This window comes from Pimephales promelas, chromosome 21, assembly GCF_988280905.1.
Source record: "Pimephales promelas chromosome 21, fPimPro1.hap1.1, whole genome shotgun sequence".
Taxonomy (NCBI): Eukaryota; Metazoa; Chordata; class Actinopteri; order Cypriniformes; family Leuciscidae; genus Pimephales; species Pimephales promelas.
In genome coordinates this window covers 10,489,714-10,510,892 of record NC_142789.1, presented here as the reverse complement: position 1 = coordinate 10,510,892, position 21,179 = coordinate 10,489,714, and the positions used below count along the sequence as shown (strand labels likewise).

Genomic DNA, 21,179 nt, shown 5'->3' with positions numbered 1-21,179 from the left:
GCGCTGATTCTCACAGCTCTCGCCGGGTGCAGTGGCGCGCGCCTGTAGTCCAAGCTACTGGGAGGCTGAGGCTGGTGGATTGCTTGAGCTCAGGGGTTCTGGACTGCAGTGGACTATGTCGATCGGGTGTCTGTGCTAAGTTCGGTATCGATATGGTGCTTCTGGGGGAGCCCGGGACCACCAGGTCGCCTAAGGAGGGGTGAACCGGCCCAGGTCGGAGACGAAGCAGGTCAAAGTCCCCGTGTCGATCAGTAGTGGGATCGCGCCTGTGAATAGACTCTGCAGTGCAGCCTGAGCGATACAGCGAGACTCGGTCTTTTGTGTGAACAGTTATTCTGTGGAATCTAATAAACAGCAGCAACAACAAATGAACACAAAATAAAGCCACTAATGGCCAAATAAAACTTTCCAATCCAGTCTTCATTTATCATAATAAAGTAAATTTTTTCTATATGGCTTCCCTGTTAGATACATTTACACCAATGCCTTATATTTTTGTAATGTCTCACAAATGTAATTTAGTTGTCCGTATTTTAAAAATAGCCTATAATACATATTTAATGATCAAATAGCTGAAAATCTATAGATAAAGCAAATGATTGATTTGTTAAGCTAAGATCACTTCTTTTTATTTTTAAAGTTACCAATTAGAATAGATTAAGAGAAATAGGCTAGTTGCTAAAAAAAAATACAAAAAAATAAAAACTCAGGCTAGGGCCTATATGTGGTTACACAGCTCAAGCCGATCTCACGACCAATCGTACGAATTCGAGGAATGATTAAAAAGTGGGTAATTCGTAAGAATTCTTACGACCTCACTCGTACGAATTAGTACGATTTTGCTAAATCGTACATATTTTACGAATTGGCCAATTCGTATAAATTCGTACGAATGACCTGACCCTTACCCCGCCCCTAAACCTAACCATCACGTGGGTTTAGACAAATCGTACGAATTCGTATGAGTGAGGTTGTACGAATTAGTACGAATTAGCCACTTTTTAATCATTCGTCGAATTCATACGAATTGGTCGTGAGATAGCGTAGGACAGCTATAATTTAAATGCGTTGTGCAAAAATAATTTAGCAATTAAAAAATGCATAAATAAGACAATGTACTACTTATCTTTAACAATATAGCTACAAAAGAGATTGTAAAATGCTTTAGTTCATCGGATCCTGCCTAATCATTCCCTGGTATTTTGTTTTCATACACTAGAGGGCGCTGTGAGCCACTGGATTCAGGAGCAGCGCTGATTCTCACAGCTCTTGCCGGGTGCAGTGGCGCGTGCCTGTAGTCCAAGCTACTGGGAGGCTGAGGCTGGTGGATCTCTTGAGCTCGGGGGTTCTGGACTGCAGTGGACTATGTCGATTGGGTGTCCGCGCTAAGTTCGGTATCGATATGGTGTTCCTGGGGAACCCGGGACCACCAGGTTGCCTAAGGAGGGGTGAACCGGCCCAGGTCGGAGACGAAGCAGGTCAAAGTCCCCATGTCGATCAGTAGTGGGATCGTGCCTGGGAATAGACACTGCAGTGCTGCCTGAGCGATACAGTGAGACCCATTCTTTTGTGTGAACAGTTATTCTGTGAAATCTAATAAATAACAGCAACAACAAATGAACATAAAATAAAGCCCTTAATGGCCAAATAAAACTGTCCAATCCAGTCTTCATTTATTATAATAAAGTACATTTTTTCTATATGGCTTCCCTGTTACATACATTTACACCAATGCCTTATATTTTTGTAATGTCTCACAAATGTAATTTAGTTGTCCGTATTTTAAAAATAGCCTATAATACATATTTAATGATCAAATAGCTGAAAATCTATAGATAAAGCAAATGATTGATTTGTTAAGCTAAGATCACTTCTTTTTATTTTTAAAGTTACCAATTAGAATAGATTAAGAGAAATAGGCTAGTTGCTAAAAAAAAATACAAAAAAATAAAAACTCAGGCTAGGGCCTATATGTGGTTAGACAGCTCAAGCCTATCTCACGACCAATCGTACGAATTCGAGGAATGATTAAAAAGTGGGTAATTCGTAAGAATTCTTACGACCTCACTCGTACGAATTAGTACGATTTTGCTAAATCGTACATATTTTACGAATTGGCCAATTCGTATGAATTCGTACTAATGACCTGACCCTTACCCCGCCCCTAAACCTAACCATCACGTGGGTTTAGACAAATCGTACAAATTCGTATGAGTGAGGTTGTACGAATTAGTACGAATTAGCCACTTTTTAATCATTCGTCGAATTCGTACGAATTGGTCGTGAGATAGCGTAGGACAGCTATAATTTAAATGCGTTGTGCAAAAATAATTTAGCAATTAAAAAATGCATAAATAAGACAATGTACTACTTATCTTTAACAATATAGCTACCAAAGAGATTGTAAAATGCTTTAGTTCATCGGATCCTGCCTAATCATTCCCTGGTATTTTGTTTTCATACACTAGAGGGCGCTGTGAGCCACTGGATTCAGGAGCAGCGCTGATTCTCACAGCTCTCGCCAGGTGCAGTGGCGCGTGCCTGTAGTCCAAGCTACTGGGAGGCTGAGGCTGGTGGATCTCTTGAGCTCAGGGGTTCTGGACTGCAGTGGACTATGTCGATTGGGTGTCCGCGCTAAGTTCGGTATCGATATGGTGTTCCTGGGGGAGCCCGGGACCACCAGGTCGCCTAAGGAGGGGTGAACCGGCCCAGGTCGGAGATGAAGCAGGTCAAAATCCCCGTGGCGATCAGTAGTGGGATCGTGCCTGTGAATAGACACTGCAGTGCTGCCTGAGCGATACAGTGAGACCCATTCTTTTGTGTGAACAGTTATTCTGTGAAATCTAATAAATAACAGCAACAAATGAACATAAAATAAAGCCCTTAATGGCCAAATAAAACTGTCCAATCCAGTCTTCATTTATTATAATAAAGTACATTTTTTCTATATGGCTTCCCTGTTAGATACATTTACACCAATGCCTTATATTTTTTAATGTATCACAAATGTAGTTTAGATGTCCGTATTTTACAAATAGCCTATTAAAGAAATTTAATGATCAAACTGCTGAAAATCTATATATAAAGCAAACGATTGATTTGTTAAACTAAGATCACTTTATTTAATTTTTAAAGTTACCAATTAGAATAGATTAAGATAAATATGCTAGTGGATAAAAAAAAAAAAACTCAGGCTAGGGCCTACATGTGGTTAGATAGCTATAATTTAAATGTATTGTGCAAAAATAATTTAGCAATTAAAAAATGCATAAATAAGACAATGTACTACTTACCTTTAACAATATAGCTACCAAAGAGATTGTAAAATGCTTTAGTTCATCGGATCCTGCCTAATCATTCCCTGGTATTTTGTTTTCATACACTAGAGGGCGCTGTGAGCCACTGGATTCAGTAGCAGCACTGATTCTCACAGCTCTCGCCGGGTGCAGTGGCGCGCGCCTGTAGTCCAAGCTACTGGGAGGCTGAGGCTGGTGGATTGCTTGAGCTCAGGGGTTCTGGACTGCAGTGGACTATGTCGATCGGGTGTCCGTGCTAAGTTCGGTATCGATATAGTGCTTCTGGGGGAGCCCGGGACCACCAGGTCGCCTAAGGAGGGGTGAACCGGCCCAGGTCGGAGACGAAGCAGGTCAAAGTCCCCGTGTCGATCAGTAGTGGGATCGCGCCTGTGAATAGACTCTGCAGTGCAGCCTGAGCGATACAGCGAGACTCGGTCTTTTGTGTGAACAGTTATTCCGTGGAATCTAATAAACAGCAGCAACAACAAATGAACACAAAATAAAGCCACTAATGGCCAAATAAAACTTTCCAATCCAGTCTTCATTTATCATAATAAAGTAATTTTTTTCTATATGGCTTCCCTGTTAGATACATTTACACCAATGCCTTATATTTTTGTAATGTCTCACAATTTAGTTGTCCGTATTTTAAAAATAGCCTATAATACATATTTAATGATCAAACAGCTGAAAATCTATAGATAAAGCAAATGATTGATTTGTTAAGCTAAGATCACTTCTTTTTATTTTTAAAGTTACCAATTAGAATAGATTAAGAGAAATAGGCTAGTTGCTAAAAAAAAATACAAAAAAATAAAAACTCAGGCTAGGGCCTATATGTGGTTACACAGCTCAAGCCGATCTCACGACCAATCGTACGAATTCGAGGAAAGATTGAAAAGTGGGTAATTCGTAAGAATTCTTACGACCTCACTCGTACGAATTAGTATGATTTTGCTAAATCGTACATATTTTACGAATTGGCCAATTCGTATAAATTCGTACGAATGACCTGACCCTTACCCCGCCCCTAAACCTAACCATCACGTGGGTTTAGACAAATCGTACGAATTCGTATGAGTGAGGTTGTACGAATTAGTACGAATTAGCCACTTTTTAATCATTCGTCGAATTCGTACGAATTGGTCGTGAGATAGCGTAGGACAGCTATAATTTAAATGCGTTGTGCAAAAATAATTTAGCAATTAAAAAATGCATAAATAAGACAATGTACTACTTATCTTTAACAATATAGCTACCAAAGAGATTGTAAAATGCTTTAGTTCATCGGATCCTGCCTAATCATTCCCTGGTATTTTGTTTTCATACACTAGAGGGCGCTGTGAGCCACTGGATTCAGGAGCAGCGCTGATTCTCACAGCTCTCGCCAGGTGCAGTGGCGCGTGCCTGTAGTCCAAGCTACTGGGAGGCTGAGGCTGGTGGATCTCTTGAGCTCAGGGGTTCTGTACTGCAGTGGACTATGTCGATTGGGTGTCCGCGCTAAGTTCGGTATCGATATGGTGTTCCTGGGGGAGCCCGGGACCACCAGGTCGCCTAAGGAGGGGTGAACCGGCCCAGGTCGGAGACGAAGCAGGTCAAAATCCCCGTGGCGATCAGTAGTGGGATCGTGCCTGTGAATAGACACTGCAGTGCTGCCTGAGCGATACAGTGAGACCCATTCTTTTGTCTGAACAGTTATTGTGTGAAATCTAATAAATAACAGCAACAACAAATTAACATAAAATAAAGCCCTTAATGGCCAAATAAAACTGTCCAATCCAGTCTTCATTTATTATAATAAAGTACATTTTTTCTATATGGCTTCCCTGTTAGATACATTTACACCAATGCCTTATATTTTTTAATGTATCACAAATGTAGTTTAGATGTCCGTATTTTACAAATAGCCTATTAAAGATATTTAATGATCAAACTGCTGAAAATCTATATATAAAGCAAACGATTGATTTGTTAAACTAAGATCACTTTATTTAATTTTTAAAGTTACCAATTAGAATAGATTAAGATAAATATGCTAGTGGATAAAAAAAAAAAAACTCAGGCTAGGGCCTACATGTGGTTAGATAGCTATAATTTAAATGTATTGTGCAAAAATAATTTAGCAATTAAAAAATGCATAAATAAGACAATGTACTACTTACCTTTAACAATATAGCTACCAAAGAGATTGTAAAATGCTTTAGTTCATCGGATCCTGCCTAATCATTCCCTGGTATTTTGTTTTCATACACTAGAGGGCGCTGTGAGCCACTGGATTCAGTAGCAGCGCTGATTCTCACAGCTCTCGCCGGGTGCAGTGGCGCGCGCCTGTAGTCCAAGCTACTGGGAGGCTGAGGCTGGTGGATTGCTTGAGCTCAGGGGTTCTGGACTGCAGTGGACTATGTCGATCGGGTGTCCGTGCTAAGTTCGGTATCGATATGGTGCTTCTGGGGGAGCCCGGGACCACCAGGTCGCCTAAGGAGGGGTGAACCGGCCCAGGTCGGAGACGAAGCAGGTCAAAGTCCCCGTGTCGATCAGTAGTGGGATCGTGCCTGTGAATAGACACTGCAGTGCAGTCTGAGCGATACAGTGAGACCCATTCTTTTGTGTGAACAGTTATTCTGTGAAATCTAATAAATAACAGCAACAACAAATGAACATAAAATAAAGCCCTTAATGGCCAAATAAAACTGTCCAATCCAGTCTTCATTTATTATAATAAAGTACATTTTTTCTATATGGCTTCCCTGTTAGATACATTTACACCAATGCCTTATATTTTTTAATGTATCACAAATGTAGTTTAGATGTCCGTATTTTACAAATAGCCTATTAAAGATATTTAATGATCAAACTGCTGAAAATCTATATATAAAGCAAACGATTGATTTGTTAAACTAAGATCACTTTATTTAATTTTTAAAGTTACCAATTAGAATAGATTAAGATAAATATGCTAGTGGATAAAAAAAAAAAAAAAACTCAGGCTAGGGCCTACATGTGGTTAGATAGCTATAATCTAAATGTATTGTGCAAAAATAATTTAGCAATTAAAAAATGCATAAATAAGACAATGTACTACTTACCTTTAACAATATAGCTACCAAAGAGATTGTAAAATGCTTTAGTTCATCGGATCCTGCCTAATCATTCCCTGGTATTTTGTTTTCATACACTAGAGGGCGCTGTGAGCCACTGGATTCAGTAGCAGCGCTGATTCTCACAGCTCTCGCCGGGTGCAGTGGCGCGCGCCTGTAGTCCAAGCTACTGGGAGGTTGAGGGTGGTGGATTGCTTGAGCTCAGGGGTTCTGGACTGCAGTGGACTATGTCGATCGGGTGTCCGTGCTAAGTTCGGTATCGATATGGTGCTTCTGGGGGAGCCCGGGACCACCAGGTCGCCTAAGGAGGGGTGAACCGGCCCAGGTCGGAGACGAAGCAGGTCAAAGTCCCCGTGTCGATCAGTAGTGGAATCGCGCCCGTGAATAGACTCTGCAGTGCAGCCTGAGCGATACAGCGAGACTCGGTCTTTTGTGTGAACAGTTATTCTGTGGAATCTAATAAACAGCAGCAACAACAAATGAACACAAAATAAAGCCACTAATGGCCAAATAAAACTTTCCAATCCAGTCTTCATTTATCATAATAAAGTAAATTTTTTCTATATGGCTTCCCTGTTAGATACATTTACACCAATGCCTTATATTTTTGTAATGTCTCACAAATGTAATTTAGTTGTCCGTATTTTAAAAATAGCCTATAATACATATTTAATGATCAAATAGCTGAAAATCTATAGATAAAGCAAATGATTGATTTGTTAAGCTAAGATCACTTCTTTTTATTTTTAAAGTTACCAATTAGAATAGATTAAGAGAAATAGGCTAGTTGCTAAAAAAAAATACAAAAAAATAAAAACTCAGGCTAGGGCCTATATGTGGTTACACAGCTCAAGCCGATCTCACGACCAATCGTACGAATTCGAGGAATGATTAAAAAGTGGGTAATTCGTAAGAATTCTTACGACCTCACTCGTACGAATTAGTACGATTTTGCTAAATCGTACATATTTTACGAATTGGCCAATTCGTATAAATTCGTACGAATGACCTGACCCTTACCCCGCCCCTAAACCTAACCATCACGTGGGTTTAGACAAATCGTACGAATTCGTATGAGTGAGGTTGTACGAATTAGTACGAATTAGCCACTTTTTAATCATTCGTCGAATTCATACGAATTGGTCGTGAGATAGCGTAGGACAGCTATAATTTAAATGCGTTGTGCAAAAATAATTTAGCAATTAAAAAATGCATAAATAAGACAATGTACTACTTATCTTTAACAATATAGCTACAAAAGAGATTGTAAAATGCTTTAGTTCATCGGATCCTGCCTAATCATTCCCTGGTATTTTGTTTTCATACACTAGAGGGCGCTGTGAGCCACTGGATTCAGGAGCAGCGCTGATTCTCACAGCTCTTGCCGGGTGCAGTGGCGCGTGCCTGTAGTCCAAGCTACTGGGAGGCTGAGGCTGGTGGATCTCTTGAGCTCGGGGGTTCTGGACTGCAGTGGACTATGTCGATTGGGTGTCCGCGCTAAGTTCGGTATTGATATGGTGTTCCTGGGGGAGCCCGGGACCACCAGGTCGCCTAAGGAGGGGTGAACCGGCCCAGGTCGGAGACGAAGCAGGTCAAAGTCCCCGTGTCGATCAGTAGTGGGATCGTGCCTGGGAATAGACACTGCAGTGCTGCCTGAGCGATACAGTGAGACCCATTCTTTTGTGTGAACAGTTATTCTGTGAAATCTAATAAATAACAGCAACAACAAATGAACATAAAATAAAGCCCTTAATGGCCAAATAAAACTGTCCAATCCAGTCTTCATTTATTATAATAAAGTACATTTTTTCTATATGGCTTCCCTGTTAGATACATTTACACCAATGCCTTATATTTTTTAATGTATCACAAATGTAGTTTAGATGTCCGTATTTTACAAATAGCCTATTAAAGATATTTAATGATCAAACTGCTGAAAATCTATATATAAAGCAAACGATTGATTTGTTAAACTAAGATCACTTTATTTAATTTTTAAAGTTACCAATTAGAATAGATTAAGATAAATATGCTAGTGGATAAAAAATAAAAAAAACTCAAGTTAGGGCCTACATGTGGTTAGATAGCTATAATTTAAATGTATTGTGCAAAAATAATTTAGCAATTAAAAAATGCATAAATAAGACAATGTACTACTTACCTTTAACAATATAGCTACCAAAGAGATTGTAAAATGCTTTAGTTCATCGGATCCTGCCTAATCATTCCCTGGTATTTTGTTTTCATACACTAGAGGGCGCTGTGAGCCACTGGATTCAGTAGCAGCGCTGATTCTCACAGCTCTCGCCGGGTGCAGTGGCGCGTGCCTGTAGTCCAAGCTACTGGGAGGCTGAGGCTGGTGGATTGCTTGAGCTCAGGGGTTCTGGACTGCAGTGGACTATGTCGATCGGGTGTCCGTGCTAAGTTCGGTATCGATATGGTGCTTCTGGGGGAGCCCGGGACCACCAGGTCGCCTAAGGAGGGGTGAACCGGCCCAGGTCGGAGACGAAGCAGGTCAAAGTCCCCGTGTTGATCAGTAGTGGGATCGCGCCTGTGAATAGACTCTGCAGTGCAGCCTGAGCGATACAGCGAGACTCGGTCTTTTGTGTGAACAGTTATTCTGTGGAATCTAATAAACAGCAGCAACAACAAATGAACACAAAATAAAGCCACTAATGGCCAAATAAAACTTTCCAATCCAGTCTTCATTTATCATAATAAAGTAAATTTTTTCTATATGGCTTCCCTGTTAGATACATTTACACCAATGCCTTATATTTTTGTAATGTCTCACAAATGTAATTTAGTTGTCCGTATTTTAAAAATAGCCTATAATACATATTTAATGATCAAATAGCTGAAAATCTATAGATAAAGCAAATGATTGATTTGTTAAGGTAAGATCACTTCATTTTATTTTTAAAGTTACCAATTAGAATAGATTAAGAGAAATAGGCTAGTTGCTAAAAAAAAAATACAAAAAAATAAAAACTCAGGCTAGGGCCTATATGTGGTTAGACAGCTCAAGCCGATCTCACGACCAATCGTACGAATTCGAGGAATGATTAAAAAGTGGGTAATTCGTAAGAATTCTTACGACCTCACTCGTACGAATTAGTACGATTTTGCTAAATCGTACATATTTTACGAATTGGCCAATTCGTATGAATTCGTACTAATGACCTGACCCTTACCCCGCCCCTAAACCTAACCATCACGTGGGTTTAGACAAATCGTACAAATTCGTATGAGTGAGGTTGTACGAATTAGTACGAATTAGCCACTTTTTAATCATTCGTCGAATTTGTACGAATTGGTCGTGAGATAGCGTAGGACAGCTATAATTTAAATGCGTTGTGCAAAAATAATTTAGCAATTAAAAAATGCATAAATAAGACAATGTACTACTTATCTTTAACAATATAGCTACCAAAGAGATTGTAAAATGCTTTAGTTCATCGGATCCTGCCTAATCATTCCCTGGTATTTTGTTTTCATACACTAGAGGGCGCTGTGAGCCACTGGATTCAGGAGCAGCGCTGATTCTCACAGCTCTCGCCAGGTGCAGTGGCGCGTGCCTGTAGTCCAAGCTACTGGGAGGCTGAGGCTGGTGGATCTCTTGAGCTCAGGGGTTCTGGACTGCAGTGGACTATGTCGATTGGGTGTCCGCGCTAAGTTCGGTATCGATATGGTGTTCCTGGGGGAGCCCGGGACCACCAGGTCGCCTAAGGAGGGGTGAACCGGCCCAGGTCGGAGACGAAGCAGGTCAAAGTCCCCGTGGCGATCAGTAGTGGGATCGTGCCTGTGAATAGACACTGCAGTGCTGCCTGAGCGATACAGTGAGACCCATTCTTTTGTGTGAACAGTTATTCTGTGAAATCTAATAAATAACAGCAACAACAAATGAACATAAAATAAAGCCCTTAATGGCCAAATAAAACTGTCCAATCCAGTCTTCATTTATTATAATAAAGTACATTTTTTCTATATGGCTTCCCTGTTAGATACATTTACACCAATGCCTTATATTTTTTAATGTATCACAAATGTAGTTTAGATGTCCGTATTTTACAAATAGCCTATTAAAGATATTTAATGATCAAACTGCTGAAAATCTATATATAAAGTAGGGCTGTGCAAAAGTTAATTGCGATTAATCGCATCCAAAATAAAAGTCTGTTTTACATAATATATTTGTGTGTGCTGTATATAATTATTTTGTATATATAAATACCTATGCATGCATGCATATATTTAAGAATTATTTGCTCTTAAATTTTGTATATATATATAAATACATAATCTATATTATATAAATATAAATATTTTATATAGGAATAACACATTTTCTTAAACATATACATGCATGTGTGTGTATTTATATATACAAAATAATTATATACAGCACACACAAATATATATGTAAACACAGACTTTTATTTTGGATGCGATTAATCGCAATTAACTTTTGCACAGCCCTAATATAAAGCAAACGATTGATTTGTTAAACTAAGATCACTTTATTTAATTTTTAAAGTTACCAATTAGAATAGATTAAGATAAATATGCTAGTGGATAAAAAAAAAAAAACCTCAGGCTAGGGCCTACATGTGGTTAGATAGCTATAATTTAAATGTATTGTGCAAAAATAATTTAGCAATTAAAAAATGCATAAATAAGACAATGTACTACTTACCTTTAACAATATAGCTACCAAAGAGATTGTAAAATGCTTTAGTTCATCGGATCCTGCCTAATCATTCCCTGGTATTTTGTTTTCATACACTAGAGGGCGCTGTGAGCCACTGGATTCAGTAGCAGCACTGATTCTCACAGCTCTCGCCGGGTGCAGTGGCGCGCGCCTGTAGTCCAAGCTACTGGGAGGCTGAGGCTGGTGGATTGCTTGAGCTCAGGGGTTCTGGACTGCAGTGGACTATGTCGATCGGGTGTCCGTGCTAAGTTCGGTATCGATATGGTGCTTCTGGGGGAGCCCGGGACCACCAGGTCGCCTAAGGAGGGGTGAACCGGCCCAGGTCGGAGACGAAGCAGGTCAAAGTCCCCGTGTCGATCAGTAGTGGGATCGCGCCTGTGAATAGACTCTGCAGTGCAGCCTGAGCGATACAGCGAGACTCGGTCTTTTGTGTGAACAGTTATTCCGTGGAATCTAATAAACAGCAGCAACAACAAATGAACACAAAATAAAGCCACTAATGGCCAAATAAAACTTTCCAATCCAGTCTTCATTTATCATAATAAAGTAAATTTTTTCTATATGGCTTCCCTGTTAGATACATTTACACCAATGCCTTATATTTTTGTAATGTCTCACAAATGTAATTTAGTTGTCCGTATTTTAAAAATAGCCTATAATACATATTTAATGATCAAACAGCTGAAAATCTATAGATAAAGCAAATGATTGATTTGTTAAGGTAAGATCACTTCATTTTATTTTTAAAGTTACCAATTAGAATAGATTAAGAGAAATAGGCTAGTTGCTAAAAAAAAATACAAAAAAATAAAACTCAGGCTAGGGCCTATATGTGGTTAGACAGCTCAAGCCGATCTCACGACCAATCGTACGAATTCGAGGAATGATTAAAAAGTGGGTAATTCGTAAGAATTCTTACGACCTCACTCGTACGAATTAGTACGATTTTGCTAAATCGTACATATTTTACGAATTGGCCAATTCGTATGAATTCGTACGAATGACCTGACCCTTACCCCGCCCCTAAACCTAACCATCACGTGGGTTTAGACAAATCGTACGAATTCGTATGAGTGAGGTTGTACGAATTAGTACGAATTAGCCACTTTTTAATCATTCGTCGAATTCGTACGAATTGGCCGTGAGATAGCGTAGGACAGCTATAATTTAAATACGTTGTGCAAAAATAATTTAGCAATTAAAAAATGCATAAATAAGACAATGTACTACTTATCTTTAACAATATAGCTACCAAAGAGATTGTAAAATGCTTTAGTTCATCGGATCCTGCCTAATCATTCCCTGGTATTTTGTTTTCATACACTAGAGGGCGCTGTGAGCCACTGGATTCAGGAGCAGCGCTGATTCTCACAGCTCTCGCCGGGTGCAGTGGCGCGTGCCTGTAGTCCAAGCTACTGGGAGGCTGAGGCTGGTGGATCTCTTGAGCTCAGGGGTTCTGTACTGCAGTGGACTATGTCGATTGGGTGTCCGCGCTAAGTTCGGTATCGATATGGTGTTCCTGGGGGAGCCCGGGACCACCAGGTCGCCTAAGGAGGGGTGAACCGGCCCAGGTCGGAGACGAAGCAGGTCAAAATCCCCGTGGCGATCAGTAGTGGGATCGTGCCTGTGAATAGACACTGCAGTGCTGCCTGAGCGATACAGTGAGACCCATTCTTTTGTCTGAACAGTTATTCTGTGAAATCTAATAAATAACAGCAACAACAAATTAACATAAAATAAAGCCCTTAATGGCCAAATAAAACTGTCCAATCCAGTCTTCATTTATTATAATAAAGTACATTTTTTCTATATGGCTTCCCTGTTAGATACATTTACACCAATGCCTTATATTTTTTAATGTATCACAAATGTAGTTTAGATGTCCGTATTTTACAAATAGCCTATTAAAGATATTTAATGATCAAACTGCTGAAAATCTATATATAAAGCAAACGATTGATTTGTTAAACTAAGATCACTTTATTTAATTTTTAAAGTTACCAATTAGAATAGATTAAGATAAATATGCTAGTGGATAAAAAAAAAAAAACTCAGGCTAGGGCCTACATGTGGTTAGATAGCTATAATTTAAATGTATTGTGCAAAAATAATTTAGCAATTAAAAAATGCATAAATAAGACAATGTACTACTTACCTTTAACAATATAGCTACCAAAGAGATTGTAAAATGCTTTAGTTCATCGGATCCTGCCTAATCATTCCCTGGTATTTTGTTTTCATACACTAGAGGGCGCTGTGAGCCACTGGATTCAGTAGCAGCGCTGATTCTCACAGCTCTCGCCGGGTGCAGTGGCGCGCGCCTGTAGTCCAAGCTACTGGGAGGCTGAGGCTGGTGGATTGCTTGAGCTCAGGGGTTCTGGACTGCAGTGGACTATGTCGATCGGGTGTCCGTGCTAAGTTCGGTATCGATATGGTGCTTCTGGGGGAGCCCGGGACCACCAGGTCGCCTAAGGAGGGGTGAACCGGCCCAGGTCGGAGACGAAGCAGGTCAAAGTCCCCGTGTCGATCAGTAGTGGGATCGCGCCTGTGAATAGACTCTGCAGTGCAGTCTGAGCGATACAGTGAGACCCATTCTTTTGTGTGAACAGTTATTCTGTGAAATCTAATAAATAACAGCAACAACAAATGAACATAAAATAAAGCCCTTAATGGCCAAATAAAACTGTCCAATCCAGTCTTCATTTATTATAATAAAGTACATTTTTTCTATATGGCTTCCCTGTTAGATACATTTACACCAATGCCTTATATTTTTTAATGTATCACAAATGTAGTTTAGATGTCCGTATTTTACAAATAGCCTATTAAAGATATTTAATGATCAAACTGCTGAAAATCTATATATAAAGCAAACGATTGATTTGTTAAACTAAGATCACTTTATTTAATTTTTAAAGTTACCAATTAGAATAGATTAAGATAAATATGCTAGTGGATAAAAAAAAAAAAAAACTCAGGCTAGGGCCTACATGTGGTTAGATAGCTATAATCTAAATGTATTGTGCAAAAATAATTTAGCAATTAAAAAATGCATAAATAAGACAATGTACTACTTACCTTTAACAATATAGCCACCAAAGAGATTGTAAAATGCTTTAGTTCATCGGATCCTGCCTAATCATTCCCTGGTATTTTGTTTTCATACACTAGAGGGCGCTGTGAGCCACTGGATTCAGTAGCAGCGCTGATTCTCACAGCTCTCGCCGGGTGCAGTGGCGCGCGCCTGTAGTCCAAGCTACTGGGAGGTTGAGGGTGGTGGATTGCTTGAGCTCAGGGGTTCTGGACTGCAGTGGACTATGTCGATCGGGTGTCCGTGCTAAGTTCGGTATCGATATGGTGCTTCTGGGGGAGCCCGGGACCACCAGGTCGCCTAAGGAGGGGTGAACCGGCCCAGGTCGGAGACGAAGCAGGTCAAAGTCCCCGTGTCGATCAGTAGTGGGATCGCGCCTGTGAATAGACTCTGCAGTGCAGCCTGAGCGATACAGCGAGACTCGGTCTTTTGTGTGAACAGTTATTCTGTGGAATCTAATAAACAGCAGCAACAACAAATGAACACAAAATAAAGCCACTAATGGCCAAATAAAACTTTCCAATCCAGTCTTCATTTATCATAATAAAGTAAATTTTTTCTATATGGCTTCCCTGTTAGATACATTTACACCAATGCCTTATATTTTTGTAATGTCTCACAAATGTAATTTAGTTGTCCGTATTTTAAAAATAGCCTATAATACATATTTAATGATCAAATAGCTGAAAATCTATAGATAAAGCAAATGATTGATTTGTTAAGCTAAGATCACTTCTTTTTATTTTTAAAGTTACCAATTAGAATAGATTAAGAGAAATAGGCTAGTTGCTAAAAAAAAATACAAAAAAATAAAAACTCAGGCTAGGGCCTATATGTGGTTACACAGCTCAAGCCGATCTCACGACCAATCGTACGAATTCGAGGAATGATTAAAAAGTGGGTAATTCGTAAGAATTCTTACGACCTCACTCGTACGAATTAGTACGATTTTGCTAAATCGTACATATTTTACGAATTGGCCAATTCGTATAAATTCGTACGAATGACCTGACCCTTACCCCGCCCCTAAACCTAACCATCACGTGGGTTTAGACAAATCGTACGAATTCGTATGAGTGAGGTTGTACGAATTAGTACGAATTAGCCACTTTTTAATCATTCGTCGAATTCATACGAATTGGTCGTGAGATAGCGTAGGACAGCTATAATTTAAATGCGTTGTGCAAAAATAATTTAGCAATTAAAAAATGCATAAATAAGACAATGTACTACTTATCTTTAACAATATAGCTACAAAAGAGATTGTAAAATGCTTTAGTTCATCGGATCCTGCCTAATCATTCCCTGGTATTTTGTTTTCATACACTAGAGGGTGCTGTGAGCCACTGGATTCAGGAGCAGCGCTGATTCTCACAGCTCTTGCCGGGTGCAGTGGCGCGTGCCTGTAGTCCAAGCTACTGGGAGGCTGAGGCTGGTGGATCTCTTGAGCTCGGGGGTTCTGGACTGCAGTGGACTATGTCGATTGGGTGTCCGCGCTAAGTTCGGTATCGATATGGTGTTCCTGGGGGAGCCCGGGACCACCAGGTCGCCTAAGGAGGGGTGAACCGGCCCAGGTCGGAGACGAAGCAGGTCAAAGTCCCCGTGTCGATCAGTAGTGGGATCGTGCCTGGGAATAGACACTGCAGTGCTGCCTGAGCGATACAGTGAGACCCATTCTTTTGTGTGAACAGTTATTCTGTGAAATCTAATAAATAACAGCAACAACAAATGAACATAAAATAAAGCCCTTAATGGCCAAATAAAACTGTCCAATCCAGTCTTCATTTATTATAATAAAGTACATTTTTTCTATATGGCTTCCCTGTTAGATACATTTACACCAATGCCTTATATTTTTTAATGTATCACAAATGTAGTTTAGATGTCCGTATTTTACAAATAGCCTATTAAAGATATTTAATGATCAAACTGCTGAAAATCTATATATAAAGCAAACGATTGATTTGTTAAACTAAGATCACTTTATTTAATTTTTAAAGTTACCAATTAGAATAGATTAAGATAAATATGCTAGTGGATAAAAAAAAAAAAAACTCAGGCTAGGGCCTACATGTGGTTAGATAGCTATAATCTAAATGTATTGTGCAAAAATAATTTAGCAATTAAAAATGCATAAATAAGACAATGTACTACTTACCTTTAACAATATAGCTACCAAAGAGATTGTAAAATGCTTTAGTTCATCGGATCCTGCCTAATCATTCCCTGGTATTTTGTTTTCATACACTAGAGGGCGCTGTGAGCCACTGGATTCAGTAGCAGCGCTGATTCTCACAGCTCTCGCCGGGTGCAGTGGCGCGCGCCTGTAGTCCAAGCTACTGGGAGGTTGAGGCTGGTGGATTGCTTGAGCTCAGGGGTTCTGGACTGCAGTGGACTATGTCGATCGGGTGTCCGTGCTAAGTTCGGTATCGATATGGTGCTTCTGGGGGAGCCCGGGACCACCAGGTCGCCTAAGAAGGGGTGAACCGGCCCAGGTCGGAGACGAAGCAGGTCAAAGTCCCCGTGTCGATCAGTAGTGGGATCGCGCCTGTGAATAGACTCTGCAGTGCAGCCTGAGCGATACAGCGAGACTCGGTCTTTTGTGTGAACAGTTATTCCGTGGAATCTAATAAACAGCAGCAACAACAAATGAACACAAAATAAAGCCACTAATGGCCAAATAAAACTTTCCAATCCAGTCTTCATTTATCATAATAAAGTAAATTTTTTCTATATGGCTTCCCTGTTAGATACATTTACACCAATGCCTTATATTTTTGTAATGTCTCACAAATGTAATTTAGTTGTCCGTATTTTAAAAATAGCCTATAATACATATTTAATGATCAAACAGCTGAAAATCTATAGATAAAGCAAATGATTGATTTGTTAAGGTAAGATCACTTCATTTTATTTTTAAAGTTACCAATTAGAATAGATTAAGAGAAATAGGCTAGGTACTAAAAAAAAATACAAAAAAATAAAACTCAGGCTAGGGCCTATATGTGGTTAGACAGCTCAAGCCGATCTCACGACCAATCGTACGAATTCGAGGAATGATTAAAAAGTGGGTAATTCGTAAGAATTCTTACGACCTCACTCGTACGAATTAGTACGATTTTGCTAAATCGTACATATTTTACGAATTGGCCAATTCGTATGAATTCGTACGAATGACCTGACCCTTACCCCGCCCCTAAACCTAACCATCACGTGGGTTTAGACAAATCGTACGAATTCGTATGAGTGAGGTTGTACGAATTAGTACGAATTAGCCACTTTTTAATCATTCGTCGAATTCGTACGAATTGGCCGTGAGATAGCGTAGGACAGCTATAATTTAAATACGTTGTGCAAAAATAATTTAGCAATTAAAAAATGCATAAATAAGACAATGTACTACTTATCTTTAACAATATAGCTACCAAAGAGATTGTAAAATGCTTTAGTTCATCGGATCCTGCCTAATCATTCCCTGGTATTTTGTTTTCATACACTAGAGGGCGCTGTGAGCCACTGGATTCAGGAGCAGCGCTGATTCTCACAGCTCTCGCCGGGTGCAGTGGCGCGTGCCTGTAGTCCAAGCTACTGGGAGGCTGAGGCTGGTGGATCTCTTGAGCTCAGGGGTTCTGTACTGCAGTGGACTATGTCGATTGGGTGTCCGCGCTAAGTTCGGTATCGATATGGTGTTCCTGGGGGAGCCCGGGACCACCAGGTCGCCTAAGGAGGGGTGAACCGGCCCAGGTCGGAGACGAAGCAGGTCAAAATCCCCGTGGCGATCAGTAGTGGGATCGTGCCTGTGAATAGACACTGCAGTGCTGCCTGAGCGATACAGTGAGACCCATTCTTTTGTCTGAACAGTTATTCTGTGAAATCTAATAAATAACAGCAACAACAAATGAACATAAAATAAAGCCCTTAATGGCCAAATAAAACTGTCCAATCCAGTCTTCATTTATTATAATAAAGTACATTTTTTCTATATGGCTTCCCTGTTAGATACATTTACACCAATGCCTTATATTTTTTAATGTATCACAAATGTAGTTTAGATGTCCGTATTTTACAAATAGCCTATTAAAGATATTTAATGATCAAACTGCTGAAAATCTATATATAAAGCAAACGATTGATTTGTTAAACTAAGATCACTTTATTTAATTTTTAAAGTTACCAATTAGAATAGATTAAGATAAATATGCTAGTGGATAAAAAAAAAAAAAAAAACTCAGGCTAGGGCCTACATGTGGTTAGATAGCTATAATCTAAATGTATTGTGCAAAAATAATTTAGCAATTAAAAAATGCATAAATAAGACAATGTACTACTTACCTTTAACAATATAGCCACCAAAGAGATTGTAAAATGCTTTAGTTCATCGGATCCTGCCTAATCATTCCCTGGTATTTTGTTTTCATACACTAGAGGGCGCTGTGAGCCACTGGATTCAGTAGCAGCGCTGATTCTCACAGCTCTCGCCGGGTGCAGTGGCGCGCGCCTGTAGTCCAAGCTACTGGGAGGTTGAGGGTGGTGGATTGCTTGAGCTCAGGGGTTCTGGACTGCAGTGGACTATGTCGATCGGGTGTCCGTGCTAAGTTCGGTATCGATATGGTGCTTCTGGGGGAGCCCGGGACCACCAGGTCGCCTAAGGAGGGGTGAACCGGCCCAGGTCGGAGACGAAGCAGGTCAAAGTCCCCGTGTCGATCAGTAGTGGGATCGCGCCTGTGAATAGACTCTGCAGTGCAGCCTGAGCGATACAGCGAGACTCGGTCTTTTGTGTGAACAGTTATTCTGTGGAATCTAATAAACAGCAGCAACAACAAATGAACACAAAATAAAGCCACTAATGGCCAAATAAAACTTTCCAATCCAGTCTTCATTTATCATAATAAAGTAAATTTTTTCTATATGGCTTCCCTGTTAGATACATTTACACCAATGCCTTATATTTTTGTAATGTCTCACAAATGTAATTTAGTTGTCCGTATTTTAAAAATAGCCTATAATACATATTTAATGATCAAATAGCTGAAAATCTATAGATAAAGCAAATGATTGATTTGTTAAGCTAAGATCACTTCTTTTTATTTTTAAAGTTACCAATTAGAATAGATTAAGAGAAATAGGCTAGTTGCTAAAAAAAAATACAAAAAAATAAAAACTCAGGCTAGGGCCTATATGTGGTTACACAGCTCAAGCCGATCTCACGACCAATCGTACGAATTCGAGGAATGATTAAAAAGTGGGTAATTCGTAAGAATTCTTACGACCTCACTCGTACGAATTAGTACGATTTTGCTAAATCGTACATATTTTACGAATTGGCCAATTCGTATAAATTCGTACGAATGACCTGACCCTTACCCCGCCCCTAAACCTAACCATCACGTGGGTTTAGACAAATCGTACGAATTCGTATGAGTGAGGTTGTACGAATTAGTACGAATTAGCCACTTTTTAATCATTCGTCGAATTCATACGAATTGGTCGTGAGATAGCGTAGGACAGCTATAATTTAAATGCGTTGTGCAAAAATAATTTAGCAATTAAAAAATGCATAAATAAGACAATGTACTACTTATCTTTAACAATATAGCTACAAAAGAGATTGTAAAATGCTTTAGTTCATCGGATCCTGCCTAATCATTCCCTGGTATTTTGTTTTCATACACTAGAGGGCGCTGTGAGCCACTGGATTCAGGAGCAGCGCTGATTCTCACAGCTCTTGCCGGGTGCAGTGGCGCGTGCCTGTAGTCCAAGCTACTGGGAGGCTGAGGCTGGTGGATCTCTTGAGCTCGGGGGTTCTGGACTGCAGTGGACTATGTCGATTGGGTGTCCGCGCTAAGTTCGGTATCGATATGGTGTTCCTGGGGGAGCCCGGGACCACCAGGTCGCCTAAGGAGGGGTGAACCGGCCCAGGTCGGAGACGAAGCAGGTCAAAGTCCCCGTGTCGATCAGTAGTGGGATCGTGCCTGGGAATAGACACTGCAGTGCTGCCTGAGCGATACAGTGAGACCCATTCTTTTGTGTGAACAGTTATTCTGTGAAATCTAATAAATAACAGCAACAACAAATGAACATAAAATAAAGCCCTTAATGGCCAAATAAAACTGTCCAATCCAGTCTTCATTTATTATAATAAAGTACATTTTTTCTATATGGCTTCCCTGTTAGATACATTTACACCAATGCCTTATATTTTTTAATGTATCACAAATGTAGTTTAGATGTCCGTATTTTACAAATAGCCTATTAAAGATATTTAATGATCAAACTGCTGAAAATCTATATATAAAGCAAACGATTGATTTGTTAAACTAAGATCACTTTATTTAATTTTTAAAGTTACCAATTAGAATAGATTAAGATAAATATGCTAGTGGATAAAAAAAAAAAAAAACTCAGGCTAGGGCCTACATGTGGTTAGATAGCTATAATCTAAATGTATTGTGCAAAAATAATTTAGCAATTAAAAATGCATAAATAAGACAATGTACTACTTACCTTTAACAATATAGCTACCAAAGAGATTGTAAAATGCTTTAGTTCATCGGATCCTGCCTAATCATTCCCTGGTATTTTGTTTTCATACACTAGAGGGCGCTGTGAGCCACTGGATTCAGTAGCAGCGCTGATTCTCACAGCTCTCGCCGGGTGCAGTGGCGCGCGCCTGTAGTCCAAGCTACTGGGAGGTTGAGGCTGGTGGATTGCTTGAGCTCAGGGGTTCTGGACTGCAGTGGACTATGTCGATCGGGTGTCCGTGCTAAGTTCGGTATCGATATGGTGCTTCTGGGGGAGCCCGGGACCACCAGGTCGCCTAAGGAGGGGTGAACCGGCCCAGGTCGGAGACGAAGCAGGTCAAAGTCCCCGTGTCGATCAGTAGTGGGATCGCGCCTGTGAATAGACTCTGCAGTGCAGCCTGAGCGATACAGCGAGACTCGGTCTTTTGTGTGAACAGTTATTCCGTGGAATCTAATAAACAG

The 21,179-nt window shown here is 40.0% G+C and overlaps 20 non-coding genes across 20 annotated transcripts; all 20 read left to right on the top strand.

Moving 5' to 3' along the window:
• The first annotated feature begins 21 nt into the window (after positions 1–21).
• On the top strand, positions 22–320 carry LOC148970184 (signal recognition particle RNA). Its single transcript, XR_016148753.1, has one exon.
• A 951-nt stretch (positions 321–1,271) lies between these two features.
• On the top strand, positions 1,272–1,569 carry LOC148970183 (signal recognition particle RNA). The gene has a single exon (XR_016149019.1).
• Positions 1,570–2,520: 951 nt separating this feature from the next.
• Positions 2,521–2,819, top strand: LOC148970182 (signal recognition particle RNA). Its single transcript, XR_016148996.1, has one exon.
• Positions 2,820–3,438: 619 nt separating this feature from the next.
• Positions 3,439–3,737, top strand: LOC148970181 (signal recognition particle RNA). Its single transcript, XR_016148801.1, has one exon.
• A 945-nt stretch (positions 3,738–4,682) lies between these two features.
• Positions 4,683–4,981, top strand: LOC148970180 (signal recognition particle RNA). The gene has a single exon (XR_016148926.1).
• Positions 4,982–5,603: 622 nt separating this feature from the next.
• On the top strand, positions 5,604–5,902 carry LOC148970179 (signal recognition particle RNA). Its single transcript, XR_016148817.1, has one exon.
• A 625-nt stretch (positions 5,903–6,527) lies between these two features.
• Positions 6,528–6,826, top strand: LOC148970178 (signal recognition particle RNA). Its single transcript, XR_016148898.1, has one exon.
• Positions 6,827–7,777: 951 nt separating this feature from the next.
• LOC148970177 (signal recognition particle RNA) lies at positions 7,778–8,076 on the top strand. The gene has a single exon (XR_016148960.1).
• Positions 8,077–8,700: 624 nt separating this feature from the next.
• LOC148970176 (signal recognition particle RNA) lies at positions 8,701–8,999 on the top strand. The gene has a single exon (XR_016148779.1).
• A 952-nt stretch (positions 9,000–9,951) lies between these two features.
• On the top strand, positions 9,952–10,250 carry LOC148970175 (signal recognition particle RNA). Its single transcript, XR_016148977.1, has one exon.
• A 985-nt stretch (positions 10,251–11,235) lies between these two features.
• Positions 11,236–11,534, top strand: LOC148970174 (signal recognition particle RNA). Its single transcript, XR_016149031.1, has one exon.
• Positions 11,535–12,484: 950 nt separating this feature from the next.
• Positions 12,485–12,783, top strand: LOC148970173 (signal recognition particle RNA). The gene has a single exon (XR_016148891.1).
• Positions 12,784–13,405: 622 nt separating this feature from the next.
• Positions 13,406–13,704, top strand: LOC148970172 (signal recognition particle RNA). Its single transcript, XR_016148806.1, has one exon.
• Positions 13,705–14,328: 624 nt separating this feature from the next.
• On the top strand, positions 14,329–14,627 carry LOC148970171 (signal recognition particle RNA). The gene has a single exon (XR_016148857.1).
• Positions 14,628–15,578: 951 nt separating this feature from the next.
• LOC148970170 (signal recognition particle RNA) lies at positions 15,579–15,877 on the top strand. The gene has a single exon (XR_016148904.1).
• A 622-nt stretch (positions 15,878–16,499) lies between these two features.
• LOC148970169 (signal recognition particle RNA) lies at positions 16,500–16,798 on the top strand. The gene has a single exon (XR_016148818.1).
• A 950-nt stretch (positions 16,799–17,748) lies between these two features.
• On the top strand, positions 17,749–18,047 carry LOC148970168 (signal recognition particle RNA). The gene has a single exon (XR_016148890.1).
• A 626-nt stretch (positions 18,048–18,673) lies between these two features.
• On the top strand, positions 18,674–18,972 carry LOC148970167 (signal recognition particle RNA). Its single transcript, XR_016148856.1, has one exon.
• Positions 18,973–19,923: 951 nt separating this feature from the next.
• Positions 19,924–20,222, top strand: LOC148970166 (signal recognition particle RNA). The gene has a single exon (XR_016148903.1).
• Positions 20,223–20,845: 623 nt separating this feature from the next.
• LOC148970165 (signal recognition particle RNA) lies at positions 20,846–21,144 on the top strand. The gene has a single exon (XR_016148755.1).
• Positions 21,145–21,179: the final 35 nt, after the last annotated feature.